At 37.1% G+C, this 23,231-nt stretch overlaps 1 protein-coding gene across 4 annotated transcripts in view; it reads right to left on the bottom strand.

Moving 5' to 3' along the window:
- Nucleotides 1-23,231, bottom strand: part of LOC139772839 (zwei Ig domain protein zig-8) — a 125,314-nt gene that overhangs the window by 32,008 nt on the left and 70,075 nt on the right. Inside the window, exon 1 of one of the 4 annotated variants that reach the window (XM_071706801.1) lies at nt 16,928-17,766. The exons of the other annotated variants lie outside the window; for them this stretch is intronic. The gene's annotated coding sequence lies outside the window, so the exon portion shown is untranslated. Of the gene's footprint in view, nt 1-16,927; nt 17,767-23,231 lie in introns of those variants that run through there. 4 annotated transcript variants of the gene reach the window in all.

Below are 23,231 nucleotides of genomic sequence, written 5' to 3' on the forward strand. Positions count from 1 at the left end.
ATTTGACGTATGATATACGTGACAGGTTTCGCGAACATGCTATTTTGCATTTGTAACAGTAAATCGATTTATATTCATTTTGATATTTTTTATATTCAGTCATATTGAAGTGAATTCAAATTTGTTTACTTTACTCATATACTTGTCCCAGTTGCTTCACATATATGTTTCGAATATTGCAAATGTGAATATTTGACTTTAACGCCCAGCTTATTTGCACGCAAATGATACGACTTCCAAAAGGTTTGAGTGATTGAATTATATTTGCATCGGTTATTCTTGATATGCAAAATTATTTACCTCTTTATACAATTAACAAATAACAATTAACAATTAACGAAGTTAACGTTTTTGCGGAGTTGCTTCGTCTTTAAGTAATTTCTACGCAGGATCATTTTTTCTTAAAAGTCTAACTATAAAAGGCGAAATAAACGATTAAAATTCTTACTAATTGCAATCGTACGTTGCTGCGGACAAAATTGGGCAATCGTTAAATCCATGTCGAAAATTCCGTTTGTATATTCCTTTGACACATCACGTCGTTACTTTGTTACAAAGTTAAAAGCGACGGTGCGGAACGCCTCTGGAAATTTTTATGCGCGCGCAAACTTTGTCCGATACTTACCCGAAGATTTGACCTTGCTTTTACCCCGCAAATTTTCGTTTTCTCATAACTTTTTCACGCGAGATATATTTAAATTTAAATGTATATCGAGATCTTGATTTATTATTCCTCGTAGCTATTCCGAGCGGCACTTCCACTCACTGCAGTTCAGGTATCTCTCACTTTTCGAAAGTTCGCTTTATGCCACTTCGCTTTTACGAAAAACATCTGTAGCTGTTTTCGCTAGCCGAAAGAAATCCGATAAAAATTTTTCCCATTGCTTCTTCGCTTTACGCCATTTCGGCTTACGAAAGGTCTCGTAGGAACCCTTTACCTTCGGATAGTGGCGAAAATCTGTACACAATTTATACGTCATCGTACTATATGGACAAGTCGAAATTCCATGTAGTGATGTTATCCGATAATTACGTTCCCATTCGAACAGGACAGATTGCCAGGCGATCACATGCGAACTTGTAACAATTTCGGCGAACTGTACGTGCGGAATGTGAGTTAGTGAAGTTATCGCAATTAAATCGTTTAACCCGATAGAGAATCAGTAAAGTATAATAATTTGCTCGTAATTAATAAAAAAAAAACAGGCAAAACAGGATGAACATGCTGTTTGTAATTATTTGAAAAGCGTTTTACTATTTTTTACACGATATTAGTAATGAGACTCGCAAAAAAAGCTAAAGGAGATAAAACTTAATGTGCTCAAGACACTATATCAAAAACCATTTTTTCCTTGGAGTCTGGAGATATAATCAAACGCAATGCTTTTGAAAACGCAATGTTTTCAATGTAAATTTTCATGAATAATTGCCAGAGCGGGAATGTGTACACAGCAATATGCAGAGGAGGAACATATTCAAGCATCTTAATGGAGCGATGTATTTGTACGCGTTGAGGCGACCAGAGCATGTAATCTCGTTAATCTTTTACTGCCCAAGCGACTTGCGCGACCGCATCTTACGTGCAACTTGTAACGCCACGAATCACTCTATATAGGGTCAAGAGGTGCAAGCAAGTTCGCAGGCGGGGCTGAGATGGCTGTAAGTAAAGTTGGCCAAGTTTAGAGGATAGAGAGGGACGCTCCGTTCATGACTTCAGAAGCGATATGAGAAGGAAGAGAGGCGGAAGAGAGAAAGAGAGAGGGAGGGAGGAGGGGGGCTGCTTGCACTGCAGCCGTTCTTGGAGCTCGGTTTTAATGAACTTTGCATAATGTTGTGCTGCTTCTGCCAGTCAGTGCGATTCCCATCAGGATGCGAGGAGAAACGCGCCTGGCGGTACAGAATATTTTTATTCCCTATGATAAAATATCTTTCGACCATATTCGCGTTAAAGATAGGCGTCGCTGTTATTCCTTTTGAGCATAATATGTAGTCTAGTAATGTCGAATAGCGAATGTGCACCGCGGGTGCACTTGGGTGGACATATCAAAACAAGCGCGATAGTATCGCACGCGGTACATCGAAATGGCCGCATTGTAACACAGAAAATTGCATCGATTCGTACGATGTCACTTTGCGTTGTTTTGCTTTCCCATACAGATCCATATTGTTGCTAACAGGAGGGAATAATTACGGTTCACAGTGATGGTATCACGTTATAACCGTGCTTTATGTTGTTGCAGCTCAATAGAAAAATATTTTTAATCGACAATCAGAAACTCTCATCGTTTAGTTTCGTAGACCCGACAAATTTATATTCTGTTATAGACAAAAAATTATATATAAAAATAAAAAGATTTTGATTTCATTAACAGAGTGTTGTAGAACAATTACCAAACCAAACGTGTATCGGCGCACGTTGTACGCGCAAGCCGAACGATTTACATTACGTAGTCGTACAAGTGTTATGCTAATGTCTAAATTTACATTCGTCGTAACGTTCGAATGCCACGCGAATGGTATTTGATGATCCGTTTTATCGCGCCCGTTGCAATATCGATTACTTAATCGTAAATAAGTAAATTTATATATGTACGATGACATATAAGTAAGCCGACATGACTGAGCGTAGCAGAAAATTAAGAACAGGGAGATGGAATACCCTTGCACGAAAAAGATTCCCGCGGTTGCACATGGGATGAGGCATAAATCATCCCTTTTTACTCGTGCTTTTACCTGAAGCCCACGGTATAGCTCGATCTAATATGTTTAATGCACATTACGATGCCATTCAATATGCCATAATGTAGCCCATGTAATATACCTCGGCAGCTACTGTATAATAAGGGCAGCGGGTCGGTGTAGTATAATCCTGCAGCTTTTGCTTAGGTAGGATAATAGTTTTTAAGGGAGAACGTCTTTCACACACAAGTCAGAGCCGAGAATTTACAGGCAATCTTCTTCAGTTAACTTCGGATATAATGAGGCATGCAACGTTATTGCGAAATCTGTTGGCTACATTTCACAAAACAGCGACGCATCGGTTTGTCGCCTTGCAGTTTCAGTTTTCATCCGCGGATTGCATAATCGTATACCAAAAATATATGTTGAAAATTTTACAGACTGCTATGTATGCTTGTAACTTTCAATTAGCATTTACATGCAGCACAGGTATTTACTGAGCACTGACATTTTCTGATTACCTCAATTTTTGAAAATTCATGTTTCGTAATCAAGCGTTTTATCATAAAGAATAACATTCTATGTGTGTGCAATAAATTTTTCTATAAAATAAATATAATATTTCGCAAAATGCATTTCATAATGGTAGTTTAGATTTTAAATCATATTATATAATATAGCATACATGTCGTGAGACATTCGTATATTTACTTATTATCGTTATTAATTAGCATTATAACTTTTGTTGTAAGACATACTCCTAGTAGCGTGTTACATTGTCATAGTATTATTTATACATCGTATCACATTGTATACAAAAACTCGCCATTTAAACTCTCCGATTTTGAGGTTGAAAAGTGTCGATCAAGATCGCATCAACCTCATACCGTTCTTCCATCTGCTGCGAGACATTCGCGAAAATTGGATTCTGAACATGTGCTGTTTATGAGGGTTGGAAAGTCATCGTCTTTAACATAAACTTTTATACCTGCGGAAAAAGGCATTTTGCGGAGGGTTGCTGCTATCACACGGAAGGATCATTCGGATCTTTCTCCATGTCGGATCGTATAAGAATTCACTAAAAGTTTATTTTTAACTTTATAGACGATAAATCGATAATATATTTTATGTTAATTGAATAGGAATGAGATTAAGTACATATACAATAATAATAATCCTAGAGAAAATGCCAAATACATTTATCAATATATATCTCACATACTCGTATTTGTCACATTTTGCGGCTTGCACATATAAAAAAAAATGGTAAAAAAAATATAAATACGTTGAATTTAAATAGAGTTTTTTCAACCGAGTCACAATGATTCTGCGTAAAATCAACGCATTCATATTTTTTCGTACATTTATTCTCCACTATAATTTCGTTCAAATATGATATATATTTGGCATATATTTGATAATGTCTGGGATATAAAAGTACATAACATAATTAACGTTTAGTCATGATTATGAAAATACATAAGACAGTTATACACATATAATTTAGCAGAACAATTTCAAGATGTTATTTTTAAAACAAATTGCGCAGACACAGACATTTAACATGTATAACAAATTTTTTCTTCTTATCATTTTCTTTCACCGTTAAAAAATCATCGGCAATTAAAATTCAACTTATGGTAAATACCATCTTTATAAATGATGTAATATAAAACTTTTTATTCTTTTTTGCGACTGATGCCTCTCGTTTGAAACTTGGTCGATATATCAAGAAGTCAAATTACTTTTAAAAAGAAAGAAATGGTCTCATGTGACTGGAAACTTTTTTTTCTGATGCTTCTTACGAACTGTACAAATCAAATTTCATTATAATATATGGGATATTCAGTATACATATTGTATGTTTCGCTGACTAGAAATATATTATACATAAGGGAACGTATATTATACATAAAATATGCTCTTTTATCGAGATTGTAAGGGTAAAACATCGACGTTTTCCAGGAACCATTTCTGGTTCTGGAAACGACGATGCCGACCATTCAAGCGACCTCAATAGGGTGATTTTTCTTATTTATCCGTCTTGTGTATTCGCATGAATTAAATTTCACGATTCTCTCCGGCGAGTAAGAAAATAAATATATGTGCCTATAATATTAAAGCATAGGATATTTATGACGAGTTAGCAAAAATATTGTTTTGAACAAGTTCCTCAGGATAAATATGCAAGCGGCCGGATTTTACTTTAAAATATCGCTTTTTCATCCTGCCATATTTTTTAATTTTGCGCGTCATGTGTTATGGAGACTGTGAAAAAAATGACGATCCACAAATTCATAAAAGAGAGAGGTTGTGCATTTCTATGTCCGCATAAAATTGTACTTTGATGGAACATGTTCTCTTATCAAATAGAAAAAAATCGAAAGCTTAATGAGATTCGCGTGTACGACCTTTGCAACGATCATGGTCACTGAAATGGTTATCTCTTTTATCTCTGTATCCGGGGTTTTCGTGCAAATTAGTTTGGAACTTGACGTTCTTTTTGCAAACAAACTTTTTATGACTTACGAAACATTTCTTTGGTTAATGTACCCGTTAAGCGTTTTACGTCACTTTAAATCGTTTAATCATCAAATAACCATTAACTTCAATGTTTAAGTATTCGAGAATAAAATCAGCAACTAAAAAATACTTGGGAGTACACTTTTATAAAAATTTCTTAAATAATATCAAACACGTTATAGTTTTCAATATAATTAAATAAAATTATATCTGAAAGAACTTAGAAAACCGATCAATGTAAAAAAAATCTTATCAAAATTACTTCTCTCTATTTAATAAAACTATTTAGAATTATTTAGAATTCTAAATAAAATTATTTAGAATTTTAATAAAACTAAAGAAAGTCGCATGTTTTTGTTATATGTTAGGTAAATTTGTGTCTCGAAAGGAATATTCTTCTTATGTATACTAATTTGCATCAAGATTTTCGAATCTACTATGCAGATTTAACGCTGCCTCGTCTGTCGTAACTTGCCATTTCTTGTTATGCGATCAAATTTGGAGTACTGTGGTTCGTCAGTCGCGCGGATGTCCTTATAATGAAAACGACGATCAAAGCTGTACAAAGATTCCTTACCGCCTTACCTGAAACATTCGTGCAGATTGAATCGCAAAACCGTGATATTTACGAACAACGTGATAAACGAACCGAAGGGCAACGCTGTTCAAATGTATTCTACAATGCGATTATTTGGTTTTCATGAGCATCGGGCCGGGAAAAGGAGTCTCTCTGATTCTGCTTAGCATTTAAATATCAAGAGCATCTATCGCCTTTTGTTTCGATTTAGGCCGGTGAATTCTTACAAATGTATTTTTTATTTTTTATATAAATGAGAGAGACTGAGAACCGCATAATTTCGTTATAAAATTATAAAATTCTATCCTTTACATTAATTACCGATAGAAAGAAATGTAATGCAATGCAAGAATCAATATGCAAATAGTAGAATAAGACGAAAAACAAAATATCTTAATTATAGATTAGCCTTGAGTAATTGCAAGACGTAGGTAATTGTTCATGAAAAGATATGGGTGAGAAAATTAATAGTCGCTGGTGATGATGCGAAATTCTCATTTTATCGAGGAAGAGAGGCCGGTCGAGGTACGCTCGAAAAGACTGAATGAAAATTAGGATTAACGACCTCGCGAGGAATAGGGTCGATGGAATTGAAAGAATGGATCAAGTAGGGAGGGAGGAAAAGCACGATAGGGTCAGCGAGAGGAAAAGGGAAAGTGGTGGACGAATCTGATTTACGATAAAGAACAGGAAACGTATAGGCAAAGCATAATCGCAGCTTTTTCTCGGTGCGAGTGGAAAATTAGCGAGGCAAAAAAAAAAAAAGATTTACTTTTCTGTCTTCGTGTCCGAGTGATTTATATGCGAAAAAAGGAGCGGTAATAGCAGCATTACGATGCAGCTGAACTTTTCTCCCATCGTTTGTGCAATCTAACGCATCTCTTCATTCTCTTTCTCACATCTGTTTCTTCCTAGTAACTTTATCTCTCTTCTGACTTTGTTCTCGAGTAATTAGAATTATTATGATTAAACTGGTCGTTGGTTTTTTTTACAGTTTAATCTTCTTTACCCTCCGGCGCCGAGCCAAATTACATCTGCTGCCGTTCATGCGAAGAAAATCAAGAAAGTCCGTGATTTCTGTTGCGTTCTTTTACGGTTAGAGCGATATCTTTTTTCTTTTCATTTTTCTACGACCAAGGGGTATTCTCCTTGTCGACTCTAAGAGGCCATAACTTGAAAACTTTAGATAATGCGTTGTATGTGTATGAATAAAAGCAAAGCAAGTGCTTGAACGTTTTTATTTAGTCTCGAAAGAATTTATTTATTTATTTACATATGTATAGTTGAATCCACTGAAAATAACTTTATAACTATTTACTTTTACTTATAGCAAATATTGTTAAAGTAAGAAGAAAAAGATATTTACGTCCTTCTAAAGAGAATGCGTATGCTAAATATTTATTTGTATAAACAGATATATTTAGTCAATGCATTTTCGTAAAACAAATATAAAATTTGAGCATGAGGAAAATAATATGTCGTTTGTATAGCAATATATTAAATAAAATTTCTTTTTTTAATAGGGAAGGCAATAAGGTTTCCAAAATATTAAACATTTTTTTGTATTATATGTATACATATGTATGTATGTGTATGTAGAAAATATATTTTCACAGTTTAACGAGCGTTTTATTTCATTTCCGCAGACTGAAAACCGAAAAGACGAGATGACGCAGATTAATAGTTATAACAGAACGTAACGTCATCTCGACAGGTATATCATTGTATTTTGATTTTGTATGATGCATTGTTCTCAATGCTACCACGATTACATTTTCGACAGGTCAATACTGTCAATACCGTGATCCAAGGTTTCGCCAAATGGACAACAATAACATATCCTATTTTATGTTTAAGAAGAGGCTGAGCTGGACCAAAGACAATTCGGTGTAACGCGCGCGTTTCACATAGCTTTGGGGCGTTCGTTAGAATGTTCAAAGGAAGATAATAAACTCGTCTGGTCCGCTCTAATTACGCCCAGCGGGCATGGCGATTATCGGCATCGCGTAGCGTTGCTGGATTTTAAATAGCTGGCCGGTTACAAAGCATCCCGGTCTCGAGATACAATGCCTCCTCCCTCCTCTCTACAGAGTAACGAAGGCAATGAAGATGCTGAAAAAGCCACGGTCGTGTATGTTGCCGGTTTGTGTGGGGTCTTTTAATACCATTCGCGGATCAATGCGTTGGACAAAGTGGAGTTTAGTTTGTGATGCTTGGACGTCGGTTCTGTGGCGCGCAAGCTTCCGAGCTTGAAATCGAGTTGGTTAGAACAACTGAACATTGGAAGAGAGTTATTGAAGATTGCCATCATTTTGTATGGTTACGTCAATCTATCGTTTGTTAGAGTTCAAAGGAGTCAGAAGCAAAGTGATAAGAAAGTTTGATTCTTGAACTAAAACGTTATTTATGCGGGAAAAGGAACGAAAATGTACAATATATGACATAAAATGTACACGTATAAAATTTATAATATATTTCTTTTTAATAAATAAAATAAAACATTAAATTGATGCGCCGTAATGGCGCTACTGTGAGTCATAAGGTTGTTGACACCTGTTTGCGAAAGTTACGAGAAACTGTTTAAAAGTAGGATGGAGGAACGAAACGGAGGAGAGACGAAACATCCCGCAGGACGATAAATAAAATTATAAGGGTAGGCTTTAAACGAGGCGGAAAAATAAGAAAAATGTAGAGGGAAGAACTGGCATCAGAAAGAAGACTTCGTGAAGAAAGGTGACCGTTTGATTTTCTTTTCTGAGAGTCTTTAATCGCGCTTATGAAAGAGAAACATACCGTCTACGCCGTCTACGGAGATGAAGATAGTCTCGACTGCTCCCGAAGCTTCTAAGGGCTGATTAAAATCTCAGCGTGCTGATTTAAGAGATCGAATTAAGTTTAACCGCTTCAATTCCCGAGCGATAAGGCTGGTTTTATTGGCGCACAATTGCTGAACCTTGCGCTAAATTAAAGCAAGTATTTCTAGCGGTAGCGCGGTCTTCCCTCGGAAAATGAAGCTTTTACTTTAGTTTTTACGACGTTACATTACCCTACAAATCAATGTAAACGTCATTATTCTTACAATGTTGCGGACGATGTTGTCACAGGATGGAGAATTTAAATAATTGCCCTTGAACGATATTATGGCCGTTACTTTGAGATTTAACTAAGTTTTAACTTTGCGAAAAAACGTTTTTGTAGTAATAGACAAAAGTTTATAATGAATATTGTATAAGTGTCATTTGCGATAATGTAAATTTCAAAAAAATTGATATATTAAATGAATATATCGTATATTATAAAATAGAAAAACGATATTAAATTAGTTCTTTGGAATCGATTACTTTTATGATGGTTATGATAAAATAACTCGTTGCTACATCGATATATTTTAATATACTTGATGCAGATAAATGCAGTACGTGAAATGCAGTGCATGGAATTATATTCCGTAGACGAGAAAGATGAAATATCGAATGTGAGAAAATATAAAATCGAGGGAGGTTGCTTTTTAGTCACATTGAATTTACTACGTTATTAGCATTCTTTTAAATTCCGAGTAAATTCATGCACGATTGCGATTGGCGGCGCGTATTTTTACGAGACCGAATTTCCCTGCCTGCATATGCGCACACTACATGTTCGCTCTGTGACGAATTTATACGCGAATATGCGGGTATATATAAACCTTTTCTCGCTCGCGGATCCGAAAAATTGAGTCCCGTTTCATCGGTGCCGTTTAATCAGCTAACAAACTGATTGAGTTTGTTGAACCTCGTGTAGCGAAAAACAATATTTTCATGTGCTTCGTCATAACTATCTTTCACATACAAAAATGAATAACATTGACAAATCATTGAAGGCCGTAGACTGTAGAAATAAAGATAAAATAAAACAAGGATCTTTTAAAATTTTGCCACTCCTGCTAATGTTCTCACTTTGCAGAGGGCACGTTTTTCTAGACTTGTGTTTAGTTGGTCGTACCCTTATCTTGAAAGAGAGATTGACGCAAAAACGACCCCGCAGTATAACGTAAGTCTGTTCGCTCCGACGTCAGAGCGATCCTTAATGGGGAATGGAAAAGTATCGCATGCTCAGAAAAGTTGGATCCTCCTTGGAAAGGTTTCAGCCCGCAAAAAGCGACGCTAACAGGAGATGATTGGTATGGTCGAAGGTGATGAACAGAGTTGGAAGGTAATGTAACTGGTAGCAGATCTTCGATCCCCATGGGGCGTGTCGAGCATGGAATTAGGCACTTTCCCAGAAAAGTACTTGATCCGGTTGGCTATATGAGTTTAGAACGACAGCTAATTACCACTCTCGCATTTCTCTCTCTCTCTCTCTCTCTCTCTCTCTCTCTCTCTCTCTCTCTCTCTCTCTCTCTCTCTCTCTCTCGCTTTCTTTCTCTGACTCTTATTTGCTTTTACATTCTGTGTTACTTCTCCTTTCGCGCATTTCTGTCTTCCTGTTCTTTTCATTCTACAAATTCTCTCTCTCTCTCTCTTTTCTTTTCTTTTTTACAAATCGTTTTCAATCTCGTTTCACGCTTTCAAACTTTAAAAATTCACCTTTACCGATTTGCAAAATCAGCATATGTGACTCTTTGTACACTGTGTAATCGATATCGTAACCGTATTCGAAAATGGTGTTTCTTTTAACACAGTTGTAAGGCGGTGGCGTTTGCTACATCACCGCGTTGTCAGGACATTTTTGGAGCATTTAACGAGCTAATTAAATTTCTTTTTGAAATCTTATTATGCAAATAAAATTCTTCGGATATAACAAAAGACTCGCAACCGCAAGAAGTAAGTAAATTGCAATAATAAACAAGAGTAATTTACATGTTATTGTTGTTTTGCGTTGCAATAATACACACACGATAAATCGTTACGATTGCAAAAATAAAAATGAGTTCTTCGGCAGAAATGCGATTATAAATCCGGCAGAAAATACCTTCCCATATAGGGTTTTACAATCGGCCTAATACTGGGCCAGTATAACTATAATACTAGTCCAGTATTGGACCGATTGTAAAACCCTATATGGGTTATATTTGAGCATGTGCATTAAAAATGTGCTTTTTGCTGTTTATTGCCGAACGGAACTGTTATTTTGTCTTTCTATTCTATCCTTAACAACGGCGATATAATCGTTACAAAAAACGTAAATAAAAACTAAATCGTAAATAAAAACTAAATAAGTATATATAGCCAAGAAATTTGATATTTACTTTACAGAAAATAGATAAGATTTGCAATTAAAATAAAATATATGTATAACATATACAATGTTTCTATATGTGTATGAAATTGCTGCCACAACTGAACAATAACAATTCGCCGTGCCAATTGTCTTTTACATCTTATCTCTTGCATGTATTATGCAAAGCACGCAATATCGTAATGAATACTTGTAGAAAACAAGAGATCTCTCGTGAACTCTCAATAATACAAACCACGCCGACCGCGCGGTCCAATTATCAAATACTCTCCTCTCTGATAAACGTTTTATTTACCTCTTTCTTACCCACATTCTTTCATCTTCAGGATTATTAAGATTTGTTTGTTTTTTTCTGTGAAAGCAATAAAAACGGACTACTTGAAATATCTTTAATAACGATAATCGCCTTTATAAGTTCAAGATCTTCGATGGAAAGATCAATCATTACTTTGATTGGCTGAGCCATCGAAACGACGTGATGTGGTTTGTAGATCGATACGCGATGGTTATCGTACGGCTATCTAATACACCGACAGATCACGGAGCACTTTGTTCCACTGTTTTTTTGCTGCCGATGGAAAGCACTCTCCATTTACACTGTAAAAGCTTCGCACAACTGAGGCACCGAGTAAAGCGAACCGAGAGACCTGGAAACAAATCGAGACGACTCAAGACGAGTGTACGAAGGGATGCGATGGTATGTACGTAGATCGTCTGCGGAATTTTCTCGTGAAATTTGCTAGTAAGCTTCGCCGGTGTTCGCGTATACAAGATAAATAATGCATGACGCAACAGCGTCATTTTCTGACATGGTAATTAACCGTCAAGTTATTCTGATTAAATGCGGCAGCAAATTGCTGTCATATATATGTGGCATATCAGGAAAATATTGTTCATCGCGCACACTACATAAACACGATATAACATTTTCTATCTCGGTTTATCACGCGTCACTCCCGCGCGCTCCGAATTCCGGAAAACCTCTCGCTTATTTCCGAGTACGATATCGCGACGCGCTTTCCTTCGCATAGCTGGTTTCCGTCGCGGAAACAATATCAACCGGCGTCATATTTCATTCGTGAACGCGCAGTAAGGCCGACAAAGCTCCGAGGCTACAGATATCGCGTTGGGCGATCGATAGTGTCGTAAAGGATTCATCATAATCAGTTGCGGAATCTCGACCCCGTGGATTTGATTCGACGCGGTTTGATTCCATTATGGCGCTTCTATCGACATGGGATACACGCTTTGATTATATCCGAGCTTCATGGCACGGAAACGTAACCCAGCTACACTGAGAAGGGAAACGCGGAATTCAAGGAGGACGACCTGGGTATTCCGATCACGTGTCGAACAACCGACGGCGCATTTCTATCCCAGCCGCGCCGTAGCGTTTCCTCTCAATTCCCTTTTTCCACGGAAAGAGAGTTCTTGAACTTCGCGTTCTCGAACATCTCTAAGAGACGTCTCTCTTCGCGTCTTGTCTTCGAGCCGATCCTCGAGGCCCACCCATGCGTTCCACTTGAATAAGCGAGCCGATTCTCGTCCACGATTTCGCACGATGGGATCTTTGCGCGTACCAAAGAGACGGCACGTGGCCAGAGACATGCTTTGTCCCGTCAGAAGTTGAAAGCTAAAATATCTGTGGAATTTCCTATTGTGTGTAGAGAATTTCGCGCCAAAAGAGTCACTACACTCTGATATGCGAGGGTATTTTCCGTGCCGGAACAATGTCAAATGTATTGTCCGCTTTCCCTATTTGGAAATTTCTATTTCTAAAATAACTACTTCCTCAGAGGTTTAAAAGAAGTTTACTTTTTATTCCTATAATTTGGTCCGGCGAATCTCTGTTACAGTAGAGGGAAAATGGTCGCAATTACTATAGAAACTTGTTCACCAGAAGTCGCCAAAACAAAGACAAGAAACGAAATCAAGTAAAGAGCTTCTCGAATAATTGATAACCCGGGCGTTTCTATACAGCATGGATTCTGAAACTAATGAACTTTAAATCACACCATTTATTCGCTCGAGCCTAGCGGAACTAGTTCGGGCGTGAGGTAGATTCACGTGAAATAAATAACTCAGCAGTTTTTGCCAGCCGATCGTTGTCGGCCATTAGAAGAGAGCTTCGAAGCTTCCGGCGCCGTAGTTTCCGGGTCATCGCGGAATATCAAGCGGTCGATCTTACCCTTAATTACAAGTCATTGTCCCGGGTAGCACTGCGCGAGTCCGAGTTCCAAGAAACTTGCTTGATCGCCTTGCAGCTGCGAGCACGCGTCGTTCGGTCGCATGACTACCCGAGTGTACGAAGAGAGCTGCCTCTTGAGCTGCTCGGGCTTAATGGAACTTCTACTTGGATGTTACAACGCTACCTTCCTATCTTCCAATTGATTCCACTCACGCGCCCCCTTCGAGGTAGCCCATATCGATAGCTCTAACTATTCGAGGAGAAAAAAAATCGATCTCTGTCTATCGTTCATTCTTACCATCTTACGGTTTTATCGCGCGCTTTCGATCAATTGGGAATTCATGTGATTTTATTATCCAAGTCGGTCGGGGATGTCAGTACGCCCGAAGATTCTATCGATCAAGTAATTGAGTTACGAAGCAAGAACTGGAAATGGTAAAGTAAAAGTAACCACACATCATGCTCGATCGTGTGAAAATGCACATGATTCTCGAGATTGCGACCAGAAAAGAAAATAGACGATATACGACAGTAATAAAAAATAATAATGCAAATAAGAAAAAGATAAAGAGTTTAATGTCTGTAGCATAATTTACAATTTTTTTATTCTATAATTTAATTGATAAGATAAGCATCGCAATTTATATAAAATCTTAATAATTCTGTAACAATATTTACTATTGATGTAATATAAACGTAAATTTAATCTAAAATTCTAAATTAATCTTCTTGCATTAAACAACATATATTCGTATACGAAAAAAAAGTTTTCTAAAGTGTCTAAAAATTTAGCCAGATACAGATCTGAAAATAATTTTGTTGCACCATCAAAATAATTATGTAGAACACTGAAACTGATTGCTAAAATGTCAAAATTTTTTACAGCATTATCATCATACTTCAGCGATCTACTATAATTATTTTGATGGTGCAGCAAAATTATTTTCAGATCTGTATCTAGCTAAATTTTTAGATATTTCAGCAAAACCGTTCTTTCCGTGTACCAATTTAATCAATAATGTGTTCTTTTGCTACGCGAAAATAAAAATAAAAATTACACATGATTATGGACGGTGTAACGGATTTTTCTTTCGCCTCTTTACTCCGAAATTTCACGTACGTCTGCAATTATCCATAGAGTGTAATCGGCGGTACGTTTTAATCACGGAAAAAAGGTAAAAGGTTTCGCATTGTGAGAATTATAGCTGAGCCGCTTTGGGAACTTCCAGTTGATTCCACTCACGTGCCACTCCGTAGTGACTTATAAAGACGTTTATATCCACTCAAGTGAAAAAAAAGGGTTTGGTATAAGATGCTTTCGTGTCTTCTCCGAAACTTGAGTTATAAAGTATACTCATTTAGTAATTTCGTACAATAAGAAATTTTTTCGCACACTTTTTCAATTATAGAGATGAATTCTGCCGGTGCGAGCTTTCATCGGGAGAGAAAAAAAAGGATGCATTTTCTTTTTAAAAGAGCTTCAAAGGGGATTACGAGATTTAACGGATTAATATCGCTTAATCTTTTTTTGCGCTGTCTGTTATCAAAGCACGAAACGCTCATGCGAGTGCATGTCGCGTGCGTTACACGATGGAGAGTTTCCGCTGCACAGACCACCGCGCCGCACCGGGCGCAGTGTTACCGTTGCGCTTAATGGAACGCGAACTTGGCGTTAGCGCTACCTCATCGTATCCCTCCCAATCGATTTTACTCACGCGCTACACCGGAACAGATTGCACGCTTCCCCTGTATCTAGTCGCAATGAAAAACGGTCGCTGTTTTCGGTTCATCATCGCATCTGCGCTTTTATCGCAGGTCACGCGCATCCGTTCGCAACGACGTCCATAACTCTCGAGCCCCGAAGACGAACGCGCTTTCGATATTTTCTTCAATTTGTTAGATTGCGATGAGAGAGAATGGCCTGCATTCAGAGAATGTTGCGGAGAAACGGTACGGGCAAAAAAACGCGAAGGCACTTCTCTATTGTTGTTCTAATTTTTACGGTCATAAAACGATGTATTCCTCACCGAATCTTTACGATCAAAACCGTAGAGATTTTTAAGTACACGAAGTGAAGTGAAGTGATTGTTGCTATAGCGATAACGATAATACGAAAAGAAATATCGACGAAGTTATGTAATATACGAGATACCCTATATTATGGAAATGTATATATACGTATCACAAAGAATTTCCCCTATTCTATTTCCTGCTGTTTGCTACACTCAGAGAAAAAAAGATAGTACCAGCAACCAGAAAACTAAGGAAAAATAGCCACTCAACTATGTATTGTGAAGTTGCGATAAGAAAAATGCGAGGAAAAATGTATAAGTTGTACAAACTCAGGAAACATAGTAATGTTGACCATTTGTAATAAATATGCTGGGATGGAATACAAGAATATAGTAATGTGTGTGTAAGACAGTTTTTTTATTAACAAAAAATATATTATTAGCGAAAATTGTGTCATCGTATGTTATTATGGCATATTGATTTATATATATTAATTTTTATATATTTAAAAAAATGTCCAAACCGAAAAAATTGTTATAGCATTTCCATGAAGTTATTTACATAACTATATACAGTAATTTCGCTATTTTATTATTATTTAATAGCGACATACTACGAATTTTAATATCCAACATCACATTTGTTGCTACGACTGTATTTTGATAATTTTTAAAACTACTTTTGTTCTCACGATTTTATAAAATTATAGTTGCAGCTACTAAACATTCAGAGTAATTATATTATAATTATAATAGTTGGCAGAACCATTTTGTTTTCTCAGAGTTTATTCTCTCGAGATTAAAAAAAAAATAGAATTAATATAAGAGTGTTATAAAATTATTCCTGTCATTTCTTCTTAATTAATTTCAATACGATTAACTTAGAATACGATTACACCCGGATTACACATATTGAGTATATCTGATCTTGTTTGTATCTCGCAAATAGATATACATTTAATAAGATAATTATGTAATCTCTAAAAAATGTTCAATTATTACAAAATTAATATTCAAATCTCTCACGATCATTATACAGGATGGCGCACATAAAACCGACCCTAAACATAAAGTACAGCTTTTTAAAGTTTTATTTCGTATTTCCGCGCGTGTGTCGCATTCACGAAAGAACATGTGCCGACATACTTCTCCACAATAAAAACGCGTACTTCAATTGAATATAGCATATATGTGACTCACGCAGAGAGACAGATGCAGACAAAATATAACTTTAAAAACTATATTTTGCGGTTTTTATGTGCGTCACTCTGTGTATTTTGTACCTATCGAATGTTATTCGTATCTTGCAAATGGATATTTAACAAGATAATCACATAACTTATGAAAAAAAATTAAATTATTTCAAAATTAATATTTCAAAATACGTTTGAAAATAATCACTTATCTCAAAGATAATTACATACTTTGCGCCTGTCAAATGCTATTCGTATTTTACAAATAGATGTTTTACAAACTATTTCAGTACGTTAGAAAATAATCATACGTACTTTGTGTATCAAATCTTATTCGTATCTTTGCAAATAGATATTTTACAAGATAATTATATAATTTCCGAAAAAAATATCTTCTAGATTATATTCCTTCAAAACTTCCTAGACACAAACTTTTCTCTTACTGTTAGATAGGTCGTTCAAATAACGAAGAGCAAAATGAATGATATGCTACGAATGATAGATAACAAATAAGTAATTAGTAAGGAATTACACTTACCAGGGGTTGCTCCGCCGTCGCTCGATGCCTCCCAGGCCTCCTCCTTTCAGGTTAGATTCCTCCATAGTTTCCTCTCGACGCTCACGTGCACTCGCGAAAATGAAATTAATTACGCGCGCGCACTAATCAGCAGTATACGACAATCGCGTACTTTGCACGGCATTAATTTCCGACGTTAATCACACGCGGCACGCATCTTATCATTTTGCGACATGAAAAGAACGTTCACATCAATTAAAACGCGTCATTTTCACGACCGTACTACTTGCTATTTAAACGCGCCAAGTATGCAACTGATGCAACTCGGAAACGTTTCATGTACATACGCCACATTGTTAACCAAAAAATTCCAAGACAGTCAATGTTGCCAACTTTATTTCGCGCAACCAATCAGACGACGCAATTGATAAAGTCAAATTAATGATTAACTAGCGAATTACGCGACGAGCCAGATATATTAAAATGTACAAGCAAAATTTTCGCGGAATATATTTCAAGCGAACGATGAGTCCCGCGAAATATGTACATGCATTATTAATAAACGCTCGGTGTATCGAAGCTTTTCGTTATTCAAGTCGCGGATCCGGCAATGCGCCGAATATGCGCGTGTTACTTCGCGCTTTCAATAATAAAAGCACGAAAGAGCAAACTAGCAAAGAGGGCTCCCTTCCCGTTCCCCTCCGGCGACGTTACCGTTGTGGAGCATCTTATTCAGCGTTACCAGCGCTCTCTGATCCGCCCGTGCAGGAGTAATCGCGCTCGTGACACTTGCCGCGGATCGCGTTGCGAAAGGTAATGGAGCGGAGCGAGGAGCGATTTATCCGGCCGGCTCGAGTTGCGACGTACGAATGATAGCCCTGTGGCAAGTGTGGCACGCCGGGCACGCGGCGGTTTGCCTTTTGTCTGTGTGTGTACGCGCTCGCGCGTGGTATGCCGTCGCGTCGGCCGTTACGAATTGGGCGCTTCTTACTGCGTAAACAGGCCGCCCCTGCCTCTCCCCCCCCCCCTCCACTACCGAGGCGCGGCGATCACTTGTATACGGCGCGCCGCGGCGCGGCTCGAGTCGGCCGCGTTATTACCCTTCGGAATGCCATCGCGACGAGATCGCAAGCAGGATGAGCACCGAGTGCTCCGACGGCTACGGACGATTAAAGATTGCCGGTAGTAACGCTCGTACGACATGTAAGAGTATCCATAAGAGTATCTCGTCGAAGGTAAACGAATCTCGGGCGTATTACTAAGGAAGCGTCTCTCGTCAATTTCACTCTTGAAGGAACTTTTAAAACGTATTATGTTCCCGTGTCATGTTCTGACGCTCGATAGAAAAGAGGAAATAGAAGCGACTTTTTGCGTGAATATAATTAGCTGCTTGTAAATTGTATTTAGGGGCGTACGGTTGTTTGTCGAGGCAGATATTTCGCGCGGTTTGTTCGTTTGAACGTGGAAACCGAGCTGAACGGCGGACGAGCGTTATAAATTATCGTTTCACTTTGATATTTACGCGCGGCAATTGTTTCTTTAACGATGATTGGATTTGATTACGTTTCGCGAGAGCGCAACGCTTTTCGCCAGGTTTATCGATCGAATGTAATTTGCCGGGCACCTTTTGAATGCAGAGCGCGGAGTAATACGCTTATTATTTCTGTGTTTCGGGGGAAAGCTTCGATGTGCCGTTTATGTCGTTTATTAATAATAGATACATACATTTTGCGGGATTCATATCTGTACGAGATATATCACGCGCTCTAATTTCGCTCGTACGGTTTAGATTAGAATATGGTTTATCGCGTTTTTCGGTCAATCAATAATGTGATTTCGTGTATCGCGACATCGGAACAAAGTTGGCAACATTGTCTCCAGATTTTTTTTGGTCACTAATGCGTAATGTCGCGCGCGCGCGCGAAGCGGCACGACTCCGAGCTCCGAGTTGCGTCGCGACGAACGGTAAGTAACTAAAGTAACGGTCGTAATAAACTCGGCGTCTTAAATTTTAAACTCTGCGCGGCTCCTTTCTTCTCCTCGACTCATAAGTTTTCCGTCGTAGGGTGATAAAGTGCGCGTCGCGTGCGATTAATGTCGGGGAGTGCCGTGCGAAGTACGCGATCGTCGAGTACTGCTGATTAGCGCGCGCACGGGCGTAATTAACCCTATTTCCGCGAGTGTTATGTGACTACCGGGAGGAAGCAGCAACGGAGGAACCTTAACCTGAGAGGAGGAGGAGGCCTGGGCGGCATCGGGCGACGGCGGAGCAACTCGGAGGTACGTATTTCGGTTACTTATTTGCTATCTGCTGTTCGCAGCATCATTCATTATTTGCTCTCAGTGGTTAAGTTTCAAAAGCATATATTTTACAAGATTTTTTTCGGTAATTATCTTGTAAAATATCTGTTTGCAATATACGAATAAGTTTCGATAGGCGTAATGTATATAATTATAATGTTTTTGAGACATTTTAATATTAATTTTAACATAATTAAAATAACTGAATATTTATTTTAAAATTAATTTTGAAATAATAGAATATTTTTTTGAAAATTATGTAATTATCTTGTAAAATATATATATATCCTGTTCGCAAAATATAAATAAAATCTGATATACGCATATATAATTACCGTTTGAGGTATTTTAATATTAATTTTGAGATAATTGGAATAATTGAATATTTATTTTAAGATTGATTTTGAGATAATAGAATATTTTTTGAATTATGTAATTATTGACTTGTTAAATATCTGTTTGCAAGATACGAATAAAATTCGATAGACCTAGTGTATATAATTATTTTTTGAAATATTTGAATATATTAGTTTTGTGATTTTATTCAATATTTGTTTAGAAATTATGTAATTATGTTGTTAAATATCTGTTTGCAAGATACGAATAAGATCCGACACGCATATATAATTTCTTTGAGATATTTTAATATTAATTTTGAGATAATTGAATATTTTTTCGGGAACTATGTTCTTATCTTGTTAGCATTTATTAGCAAGAGATAAACGAGACACACGCAATATATATTATTACTTTTTGAGATATTTAAATATTAATTTCTTCGGGCATTGCTATAATTTTAATTTTTAATTTGTATGTTATAGACCAACGAAGTTACAATTCTGCTGTTAAACTCCGCTGTTGCGCATCGTATCCGTGAGTCATATTATCTTCTATTTTAAATTGTACAATTCAAAATTTACCATTAAAGTTAACTAAAGGAAAGTGGTAGAAATAATTTTTTATAACATACTTATATGTTAAATCTACTTTAAGAAAGATAAAGTAACAATAGGAAATAGCAGATCAGAATAGAAGAAAGTCTCTTTGTAATGTACATATGTACATACATGCATAGTATGCACATACAAAGTATCCTATATATATTGCATCTTCGTCGATATTCCCTTTCGTGTTACCGCTTAGTAAGTTCACTTTACTTCGGGTACTTGCGATTGCATAAAATTCCCAAGATTTAGATCGTGAACATTTGGGCAAGGAAGTATAGATCGTTTTATGGCTGTAAGAGAAATATGACAATGACACCGAGGCGTTCTCGCGTCTTTTTGCTCGTCCCGTTCTCCGCAACTTTTTTCTTTCAATCTCTTACTCGCCGCGTCGCAAGCAGTTTTGTTCCTTTCAGCTCCTTCGACTATCGGTGGTGTATTCATTTTTCAACTCGCTCCTTTCTATTCTTTTCTTTTTTTCTATTTCGCTGCTACAGATATGTTAATCACGCCGACCTCGCCGTTATTCTCATCGGAATTAAGATCGCTCGTGATTCTATATAATGCGTTTCAACTATATAAAAGCGTTATATAATCCTGGTCCTTTTTTGGTCCATTTGGTCCAATTATTTAATGGAAGAAATATGCAAGGAAGCGCGTTAATGATTTTTATATTCCTCACAGTCTCGATATTTTGCAGTGATCCTTATATTCGATTAACGACGAATATCAATGCAATATATATTTATTTTCTATCACTTTTCTTTATTCTAGTAAAATGTAATTCATTAATGAATTATGCAGTCTACATTATCGTTTATTATTTATCACATATTATCAATACAAACACATATACACAAGAAAAAATATATTACGTGATTGATGAATCTTTTTATATTTAAAATTTTCATAGATTATATATTCTGTATATGGGACAGTTTTTTATAATATCACAGTAAGTTACATTTTAGAAATTCATGATAGCGTGTTCGCAATTTTGAAGACGTAATATAAATGCGAGTTTTTAATCTGTTTAATACCTCACTCAGCAGTTACGCAATTTACTTAATTAAGCGAGACTTGCGAGACTTTCATGGTCTAAACACATGAGAAATATGAGCATAAATTAATAATTTCGTTATTTCTTATAAGAAATTCATCCCTTTAAAAATATATATTATATATATTTTCAAGAGAGTCGTATTTATATACCTAAAGTTCTATAATCTATAGTTCTATACAACTGACTTATTCAATATATATAAACAATATTCTATCTATATTTCTAAAAAACAACATAAACTGTCGTTCCATTTTGCGTCGAGGAAAACACTGGTTTGACAGTTAAATTTCTTAGTCTGGTTCCCTAATCCTCCCATGCTCATTTGCCTAATGCACATCATCTCGAGGACAAATAACGCGCCGCATAAGTACACGTTTAAATCATTATACCTTTCTTTTCCTCGTCATCGTCTCCCAAGCTTAATGGTTATCCACTTAGCATTACGTGTGCTTCTGTCTGAGAAGTTGGAATTTCGCAGCGTGAATCTGGGGAATTTGGAGAAACATGCACGTAGTAGAATAGGTCGGCGTCTAGAAGGGCGACGACAATGATGTCGAGGGCTCTCTTCTGCTCTTTCTCTTTTCCAGCTTCTCCCCTTCTTCCTTTTTCCCGCCTTCTCCTTCCATTTTCTTTCAGTCCGTTTCCTTTTCAGTCCCTTTCACCTCCGATTCTCTTCGTCTTTCATTTTTCGTCACCGGCACTGCTCGTTCACCCCACGATGGTTCGTAACGGATAATAAGCTCTTCTCGGGGTCGTCCGACTTTCCGCGGGCGTGCCTGTACCAGAAATAAGACGCGACTTGTTCGTACCGTGGGGCAATTGCTTTTACTTCTAGCCTCCCACGAGAATTCCGCGAGTCTCTCCGTGGCTCTTTGCCAGCCTGTGTGTGTGTGAGGGAGCTCAGGCGATATGTATTCGTCTTGCATGTACATAGCCGCGAACTCGCGACAGTCGCTACTGCCGTGTAGATATAACAAGTGCAGTGAATGAAATCCCATCATCAAGTTAGATTTAAGACATCGAGAATATCGAATTCATATTCCCGGCAGAGCTTTTATTTACTGAACATTATTTGTCATGGCTGTTTCGAACACGTAAAGCTTCCGATGTCGCGAATGTAAAGAAATATGTGTACACTTATGCGTGTATACTAATGTGGAAGATTAAAATTTGATTAAAATTATATCTGGGTTATATCAGGAAGAATTATATCTGAAAAAGCTAGGAATAGCCTAAAAGCAAATAGAATTAAAGATAGATATGACAAACTTTTATTTCTTTCTTACTCAATTTTTAACTTTACTTGAAAAGAGAAAGAATGATTTTCTAATAAGAACATTTATTTTTTGCACAATAATTCTTAATTTAGTTTTTCAATTATCCATATCCAGATTATTTTTCGCAAATACGAAAGATCGCGCTGTGCGATGTGATGAGTATTTCGAGCTTTTGTTTTCTCACGCAATTTCTCATCTATTTATATGATTATGACTGCTACTAACCGAGGAGCCGCGTTATCTCCGACAAAAGGAAACCATCTCGATATCAACATTCTCGAGACTGCGTCTTGCATGAGTTTGGCCATTTTTCGGGCCATTTCAGATTCGCGACTCAGATCGAGCTATCTTGTATGACAATTGACAACGTTATATGATCTTACGACGATACTCTAGTCTCTAAAGACGCGTTCGCGACATCCGTATGAACTTTGAACTTCCTTCAGTACAACGACGCCTGGGCATAACCCGTGATCGATCGTCGAAAGAACGCCGACCCAATTCGCTTCGTCGACGCTCTCTTATAACGAAAGCAGCTACCGGACGTCGTCTTGGGAAATGGGCCTCTTTCGCGAGACGAGATATTTTCGATTCTTATTTCGGCACATGAACAGATAGGATAGGATAGTGCTCGGTATCGTATTTTCTTTCCTTTCCGATTTTTTTCGATGGTTTCCCATTAAAAAGCCCGTTATATCATGAAAAGGGTCGTATTTATATCATGCATTATATCGCTCTGT

Source organism: Temnothorax nylanderi, unplaced genomic scaffold (genome assembly GCF_030848795.1).
Source record: "Temnothorax nylanderi isolate EJ_2023f unplaced genomic scaffold, tnyl_v1.0 TNYL_tig0004_pilon, whole genome shotgun sequence".
NCBI lineage: Eukaryota > Metazoa > Arthropoda > Insecta > Hymenoptera > Formicidae > Temnothorax > Temnothorax nylanderi.